This window comes from Ochotona curzoniae, unplaced genomic scaffold (assembly GCF_017591425.1).
Source record: "Ochotona curzoniae isolate NIBS_2020 unplaced genomic scaffold, NIBS_Ocur_1.0 scaffold_4701, whole genome shotgun sequence".
Lineage (NCBI taxonomy): Eukaryota > Metazoa > Chordata > Mammalia > Lagomorpha > Ochotonidae > Ochotona > Ochotona curzoniae.
The window spans coordinates 38,853,805-38,862,739 of NW_024467122.1; the positions used below are offsets into that span (position 1 = coordinate 38,853,805).

Sequence of the window (8,935 nt, forward strand, 5' to 3'; positions counted from 1 at the left end):
TGGACCACAGTCTTTCGTGGGGACTGTGTTACCACCATAGCAAGTATGATTAAAAACATATGATTAAGGTAACTCCCATGTGCACTGAGGGAAATTCAATGTGATAACATCTACATTCATGTAGACATGTTTTAATTTAGTGAGGGTAGCTTAATGGCTGCGTCAAAGAAACCTTGGCTAAAGAAGCACCACAAAACCAGAGGAAACATGAGGTCACTGAGCCCACCTAGCTCCTCCCCCTCCCCAGGAGCTAAGAGAGAGTAAGGAGGAAGTGCACCTGCAGCTCCAAGCTGGGCAGCCTTCCTGAGAAGATGCAGCCACTCCTGCTCCTGTTGACCCTCTTCCTGTCCCTCAGGGCTGAGGCAGGTGAGTGACCACCCCAAACTCACATTCCTGACCTGCCAGAGACACACACCTCCTGCCCCTCCTGCCCCTCCTGCCCCTCCTGCCCCACATGGCACAGCTTCTATTGGCAACGTGATGCTGCCCAGCTCCAGGGCCACCCACATCCGACAATGAGACTGGCTCACTGAGGGCAGGAGTGCTAGAGCAGAAGGCTATTGTTTGTAAGGGCAGGAAGCTGGCAACCAGGAGGTTTTAGAGACGCATGGCAGAAGATGGGAAATGGAAAGGAAAAATATGGCTTTTTCAGGAGAGGGCAAAGGGAGCCTGTTTCAGAGCTGCTCTCGCCCCATCTGCTCAGCAGAAGCCCATGCTAAGCTGACCCCAGAGTGCTGGCAGCCCCTCCCTAGCTTGTGCTCATGCCACAGCTTCAGCCCTCCATCCAGCCCTGCTCTGCTTCCTGGTCCTTTGCTGGCTCCTCTCCACGTGATGAAAACCCATGTGGATGACCACAACTTCTACAATTTCCAGAACCCCATGAGATTTACCCTCATAACCCTCATCCATGCAGGGGGCCATTCCTTCATAAGGTCAATTCCAGCCCTAAAAGGACTTGGCTGGAATTATGTCCACTTCCTTAATTTCTGCTCCTGCCCATGTGAAAACAGCACCATCTTAAACATCACCAGAATAGGCCAAGGGTTTTGGAAGCTCATGGGAAACATAAAAATAGTCAGGAGACTCTGGTGTCACTGTCCCTGAACAGCTGTTCTTACCTTAAATGATGTGTGCAAAAATGTTTCCTAGACCAAGACCACCTTTTAGAGAAGGAGATTGAGGGTCCTCACCCCCAATCCTCTCCCTTCTACTGAAGGCTCCCAGCATTGCTGAAATCATCTCAACCATGTATGCCCCCCACCAGTGGGTGCATATAATCAGGCCAGCTCTTCTTTTCTCAGGAGAGATCATCGGGGGACATGCAGCCAAGCCCCACTCCCGTCCCTACATGGCCTTTATTCAGTACTGGAATGGCTCACATTGGAAGAGGTGTGGAGGTTTCCTGATCCGTGAGAACTTTGTGCTGACAGCTGCACACTGCCAGGGAAGGTGAGCACTAGGACACAGACCACTTCTCCAGGAAAATCTTCCTTTTTCTCAATAAACTCCATGTGCCCTTTATGTACAGAAGGCTTCCTAAAAGGTAAGATAGAATGGGATGGTGGGGGGGTCTCTTAGGAAAATGTTAGCTTGGTGCCAGTCACCTTGCTGTCAGAGTGATGAACGCGGCCATCCTGAGAGCTAGGTGCATGCTCTGGCATCAGCAGTTCCATATTTCTGTCTATGGGTCAGTGATCCCAGAGAACCACTGGCCATCACCAACAGTTACAGCATTCCACCTCGACTGCTGCTCTCAGATGGTATAGTGAACTGTACCCCAGGCCTCCTCATGCCCTGGATTCCACCCTCAGTTGCAGCCCTCCCCCATTCCCTTACTCTGTTCCCTTACAGCCCTATAAATGTCACCCTGGGGGCCCACAACATCAACAAGCCAGAGAAGACATGGCAGGTCATCCCCGTGAAAGAAGCCATACCTCACCCTGAATACAACCGCAAAGACTACTCCAACGACATCATGTTACTTCAGGTAGGACTCCTCCCATGCTCTCACTCTCGCACATCCAGCTTCTGTTCTTCTCATTTTGTTCTGCCCCTTGCCTTCTTTCGTACTGATCAACTTGACCAGTTCCAGTGCTTGAGAAGATGGGAAAGAAGGGGCGGCCCCATGATGGGATCCAGACCTAGATAGCAACTCACAAAGTTTGTCTTTCCTGATTCTTCCCCATCAGCTGAATAAGAAGGCCAAGAAGACTGCAGCCGTGCAGCTTATCAAATTGCCCAAAAGCAATATCCAAGTGAGTCCAGGGCAGGCGTGCTATGTGGCTGGCTGGGGAATGACAACCCCAGAAGGCCAACCCTCAGACACACTGCAGGAGCTGCAACTGAAAATACAAGAGCACAACATATGCGAATCCCTGTATCCTGATAGTTATAAGAAAGACATTGAGATATGTGTGGGGGACAAGAAAACAGAAAAGTCTTCTTTTCAGGTAATGTACAGCTTTCCTCTGGTTTGGGAGGGAGGGCGATTCTTGGGAAGATGTGGGACTGGGAGATCAAAGGATGAGGGGATCTTCATCTTCCTGGGGTCATTTAGAGAGAACAGCCTGAGCTGAGGAGTATCTTGGGCTTAGCAGCTGCTTCCTGGAATTCCTGCAGAAGAATGGAATCACACTGCCCCACCCCCAATTACAGAGATTAAAAGATAATGCTTCTGGGCCAGTACAGTGCCTCAACAGATCAACTCTGTGCCTGCCAACACCATTGTCCCTTGTGGGTGCCAGTTACAGGACCAGCTGCTCCACTTCCAGTCCAGCTCTCTGATTCTGACTTGGAAATGCAGCAGAAGATTCATCAAGTCGTTGGCTTATAGCCCACGTAGGAGGCTGGAAGGAGGCTCCTTATACCCAGCTTCAAGTAAGCTCAGCAATAAGCATTGTGGTCACTGGGGTATTTTCAGGCAGATGATATGCTTCTCTTTTTCTTCATCTCTCTTGATACAGATGTGACTTTCACATGAACATGAACAAACATTTTTATAGTGAAAACATTTCCTTTTTTTTTTATTATTATTTTTTCATTGGAAAGGCGGATATAGAGAGAGGAGAGACAGAGAGGAAGATCTTCCGTCCGATGATTCACTCCCCAAGTGAGCGCAACGGGCCGATACTATGCCGATCCGAAGCCAGGAGCCTCTTCCGGGTCTCCCACGCGGGTGCAGGGTCCCAAAGCTTTTTCCGGGTCTCCCACGCGGGTGCAGGGTCCCAAAGCTTTGGGCCGTCCTCGACTGCTTTCCCGGACCACAGGCAGGGAGCTGGAAGGGAAGCGGGGCTGCCGGGATTAGAACCGGCACCCATATGGGATCCCGGGCGCGCAAGGTGAGGACCTTTAACCACTTGCGCCACCGCGCCGGGCCCAACATTTCCTTTTTTAAAAAGGTTTATTGGAAAGTCACGTTAACAGAGAGAAGAGACAGAGAGAAAAATATTTTATCTCCTGGTTCATTCCCAAGTGGCCACAATGGCCAGAGCTGAGCCGATCTGAAGCCAGTAACCAGGAACTTCTTCTGGATCTCAAAGGTGGATGCAGGATCTCAAGACTTTGGGCCACCCTCTACTGGTTCTCACACTAAAAGCAGAAAACTGGAAGGAAAATGGAGCAGCCAGGACATGAATCGGCACCCATATTTAACACCGGAACATATAGGGGAGAACTTTAGCAACTAGACTACTGCACAGGGCCTTGAAATATTATTACTGTTTTTAAAAAGGGAAATGAACATGTAGCTTTTATAGCAGGACAGCCACCCATGTTGGTTAACGGGCACATCCTCCACACAGGATCTTGGCCCATCTCCTGTGTCCTTAAACATAGCCTGGGATGTCGTCAGGGAGAGAGATTCCCAGGCCAGGGGAGAGGATAGAAACAGGACCCTGGAATGAAGGATATCCAGTCAGCCCCCTCTAGGACAGCCTTGGGATGGCAGGAGGATAGGTCACAGGGAGGAAATTCAGCCATTTTCTCTCATTCACAGGGAGATTCCGGGGGACCCCTCGTGTGCAAAAATGTGGCCCAGGGAATTGTCTCCCATGGAAAACCTCAAGGACCAACTCCACAAGTCTACACCAAAATCTCAAGTTTCCTATCGTGGATTAAGGAAACCATGAGAAGACGCCAACTGCAGGAAGTCGACTGACCCATCTCTAACTCACCTCTAGAACAGAGGGTCCATAGTAACCCTGAGGGCGGGGCCAATAACTGAATAAATGTCTTATCTGAGTGGAAGTCCAGCTTCTTGTTTACTCACTATCACTCATTCATTCATAGGCAACTGTGCCTAGCAGGCCAGAAAAGGAATCCTGCTGTTTTCTGCTTCCTCCTCTGCCTGCTTTCCTCAACGCCTTCCAACCCCACACAAAGCTCCCTCCCAGCTCCTGCTTACTCTCTCCATTCTCCCCAGGGCCTGCCCTTCTGCCAGGGTTGACCCTCAGCCCCATCAGAAGAGAGCACAGACCATTCAAGTCCTGGACTCCCAGGGAACTCCCCTCTACCCCTGTGTTGTGTGGCAGACAGAAGGAGATCACACATGGGATTTTTGAGGTCAAACAGATACAGGTTGGGATCCCCCACTCAGGCACACAGACACACCTGCTGGGAACAGGACATTTCTCCCTCACAGGCATGGACATGGTACAGAGGAGAAGATGGTCCTTGAGAGGTGCCTTATTCACGCCTGGGCTCAGTTTCCCTCCCTGGACGATTTGAGTTCAGGACTCAGCCTCATCTCCAGCTCTCAGTCTGACCATTCATCTCCATCCCCAACAATTCTGAGAGTCCTCCAACTCCTATCCTGTGTTCCCCAGACTACACTAGGTTGGGCTGGATCCTTCTACTTGGTCCCTCACCTGGGGCATACAAAGTTCCCCATGATTATGTTAGCACTGCACCACTAGGGATGCCAGCCCAGCTAAGGCTGTGGCAGAGAGGGGCCTCAGAGGGACCAGGCCAAAGCTAAAACAAAGCAGGCCCACCTGAGGTCAAAGTTGGCATGATCTCTCTATGGAACACTTGACCCCAGGTCCAAGCTGAACAGGAGCAGTTCAACTCCCTCATTTCATACCCAGTGGCTTCCCTACATCACACACCAAACTCAAGACATGCTAGCTCCCTGGCAATTCAGCAGTTCAGCCCTTGGCAGCCCGTCTCTCTCCAAGGGCTGTGAGCCCCCGGGAGAAACCTCCCTGATGGGCTCAGAACCAACAGTAAGTGTGGGAATTGCTTTCTCCAATCAAACAATAAATTCTGTCTGAATACTTAATAGATTACAGACACTATAACCTAACTTTGGACTCATGCATATGCTAGGGTCTCAGGCAGGCACACAGTTACAGCCCCAGCTAGCACACTCGCGTGGGCCTGGGAAGCCACACCTGTTCTTGCGTTCAAGGTGGGTAGAGAGGTGGGTTCCCAGGCTGACATGCTGGCATATTGATATGGAATACTGGTAGACCACGCCTGGGATGCTTGCATGTACTTGGGTACCAGATAGGCAGGCAGGGCCCCAGGCCAGAATGCCAACACCACCAAACAGCAGGCTCAGAAAGTCTGGGCTTGAAAATCCATGCTCCAATAGACACAGGCTCTATGGATTGCTCAGGGAATAGCATATGAGAAAACTGCTCAGAAAGTACATTACATGTAAGGAATAACTTCTGGAAAACTTACACCAACCAGGCCACTACATTTGCAGGTAAGCAAAGGGGCTGAACTGAGCAGTTTGCAGAAGGGAACTGGAGGCACTTTCTGGGTCAGACCAATGCACCAACCCACGTGGAGAGCTGAGCTATGCTGGTTAGCATCAACCACCAACAACCACCTCCCACTGACACGCATGAAATCTAGGGCTGGGTGCCTGTCTGGCAGGGTTAGAACACAGTAGTCACCAGTGAGTGTCAGAACAAGGAACAGGTAATGTCAGGCTGGGCCTTGGCACCAACTGGCACATAGAAGAACCAGGTCATGGGACATATTCTGTGGGGGATATGTGGACCTAATCCTGTAGGACTGCAATACTCACTGGTTTGCTCAAAAATGATGACAGGCCAAGCTAGGCATGACCATGGAAATTACCAACATGCATGGGTGCTGGGGTTGGAACAGGCTGGGCTGGTTCAATTTGCAGCACTCCACAGGCACACCCATGAACTAGGTGTGGGGTGGGCCAGTTCACAACATCCACCAGCACACACAAAGGCCAAAACTGGGACGATAGACTTTTCCAGATAGAGGCCTAGGACTCACTGGCACATATGATATGGCACATACGGGAGTGGGCTTGCTAGGGAGCTTGGGGAACTCCCTTGGTGGGCTATCATTCCTGCTGGTGAGCACATGAGTCAGGCAGGGTATTGGTCAAGCCAGAAGAGGCTGCTCCACTTGCTGGTAAATGAGTGGACTGGATTCTAGGGGTGAACCGAGCAGGGCCAAGCCAAACAGTAGCACATTGGCATGTGCAGGAGCCAGGATAGGGTGCAGGCCATGCCATAGGCTGTCACACCTACCAGTTTGCATGAAATCTGGGGATGAGGACAAGCTGGTCCAACCCAGGCATCAGCATCCATTGGCAAGGGTCAAGACAGGGGTAAGGCCATGCCAGGCTGGGTCTGAGCAACTTCCAAATTATAGAATATCTGTGTCTAGGAGTAGGACAGGCAGGGGAGTAAAGGGACGCTGCTGTACAGTTGTGGTTCCCACTGGTGAGCACAAGAGCCAGCAATGTGGGTAGGCACAGTTGAATATGCTATGGCAATAATCGGCATGTGTGTGAGTGGGGCTTAGGGTATGCTAGACTGGGTGAGGTTTCAACGCTCACTGGAGCTCGTGAGAGTTAGAGTTTATATAGGATGGGTTGTGCTAGGTCACAGCATCTTCTGATCTACATAAGGGCTGAATCTAGGAGTGGGCCAGGCATGGATGAGCTGTAATACCCACTGCAGGAAAATACAATGGATGTGGGCTGGCCTGGCAAGGTCACAGTGCCTGCTAGTGAATGTGAGAACTGGAGGTGGGTCAAGTCAAACATATACTGATGTGCATGACATCCATGTCTGGAAGCTGGTCCAATAAGGGAGCTGGGAGAACTCTCCTGTGAAAATGTTGTCCTGGTTAGTGACCATGAGAACCAACACTGAGTAAAGTCTGATGGGCCCGGCACAGTGACCTAGCTGCTATAGTCCTGCCTTGAATGTACCAGGATCCTATATGGGTACTGGTTCTAATCTTGACAGTCCCACTTCCAGTCCAGCTCCCTACTTGTAGTCTGAGAAAGCAGGCAAATACAGACCAAGCCTTGGATTCTGCACCCACATGGGAAACCTAGAAGTTCCTGGCTTCTGTCTTTGGATTGGCACAGCACCAGCCGTTGTGGTCACTTGGGGGTGAATCATCAGATGAAAGATATTCCTCTCTGTCTCTCCTCCTCTCTGTATATCTGACTTTCCAATAAAAGTAAATGAATCTTTTTTTTTTTTAAAATTACCAGAGTGTTATTCCATCTCTACCCAGTTGGAATGGCTAGGATCAAAAGGCAACAGGTGACAAGTGCTGGCAAGGAAATAAAGACCAGGCAACACTTAAGCACTGTTGATAGAAATGAGACTTGGGAACATCATCATGCAGAACAGGATGTAGGCTCCTCAAGAATAACAGAGCAACCATTTTTGGTTGGGTTGAACTAGGCTTCAATGTCCATTGACATGTGCGAGAGCTAAATGGGATGTGGGACAGACTGGACAAGCCTGCGGTACATACTGGCAAGCATGGGGACCAGGGTAGGGGGCAGAACTGGTAGGAGTTTTGGGGAGTCGCCCAAACTAGGCTGCAGCTCCAACTGGTTTGCATGAGGACTGAGTATGAAGTGGGTAGGATCGAGCTGGACTACAACACCCATTGGTTCACGAGGAAGACGGGGCTAGAAACTGAACGGACCCAGCAATCGCAACGACCAGCATATGCATAAGCTGATTGGTGTGACGAACGGTATTGGAGTCTGTACTAGCAAACTCACACAAGAATCAGATCTGAGATCATCTCAGATGAAGTTTCTTTGGAAATCCCTCCAACTGAACTGCTGATCTTGGAACCCCAAACATCAAGAGACTGTCAGCCAGTGGACTCTGAATAGGTTTCATTGCGGTTGGGATGGTGAGATGGGCAGCAATCCAGAACTGATGAACTATCAAAACTGTTTCAGCTGGACCCTTGGAGCGCGCCTCATGTTGGGGATCGGGGATGGGTGGGAGGTTGGGTGGGGCTCTTCCCTTTATTACTCCCCTAACCCCAGATACAGGCAAAAATTATTATATTAGTGTGGAAACAATAATATTACCCACTTTCACCCTGTAGCCCTTGACTCTTTGTACCCCTATCAACTAAGATTATTAAAAATTTTTTAATAAACTAAAATATTTTAAAAAAGGAATAACAGAGCAACCATTTGACCCACCTTTTGGGTGTGTATCTCAAAAAAAAATGAAAACAGTGTATGACAGAAATACTGCGCTCCCACACACACATTGTAGCACTAGTCATAACAGTGAAACAGGACATCCCTCTAGAACTCCATCATAGGAAAATGGACAGCGTGTGATACAGATCTATACACACACTCTGAGTAGAATATTAGTCATGAAAAAGAATGAAATTCTGATATGTGCATCATGCACACAACTGTATGTTAACTGAAAAAAGCCAGATGCAGAGAAATGTCAAATGTTTTCTCTCATAACTGAATTTAAGAGTGATTACTAGAAATAGGGGACATAAATCTAATATGGATGGAAAAGTGCAATGCTTGAAAGCAAAAATTCCTGGTGTTCCACAGAAGAGCTGGGCTGCTAGAGTCTCTGACAAAGAAAATTCCAGCTCTTGGCTGCAAGGCCACACATACAGTATGTGAGATTTGGTGAATAAAAAT

At 49.4% G+C, this 8,935-nt stretch overlaps 1 pseudogene; it reads left to right on the plus strand.

Annotated features, from left to right (window-relative positions):
- The first annotated feature begins 207 nt into the window (after positions 1-207).
- On the plus strand, positions 208-4,177 carry LOC121148691 (annotated as a pseudogene).
- The last annotated feature ends 4,758 nt before the right edge of the window (positions 4,178-8,935 follow it).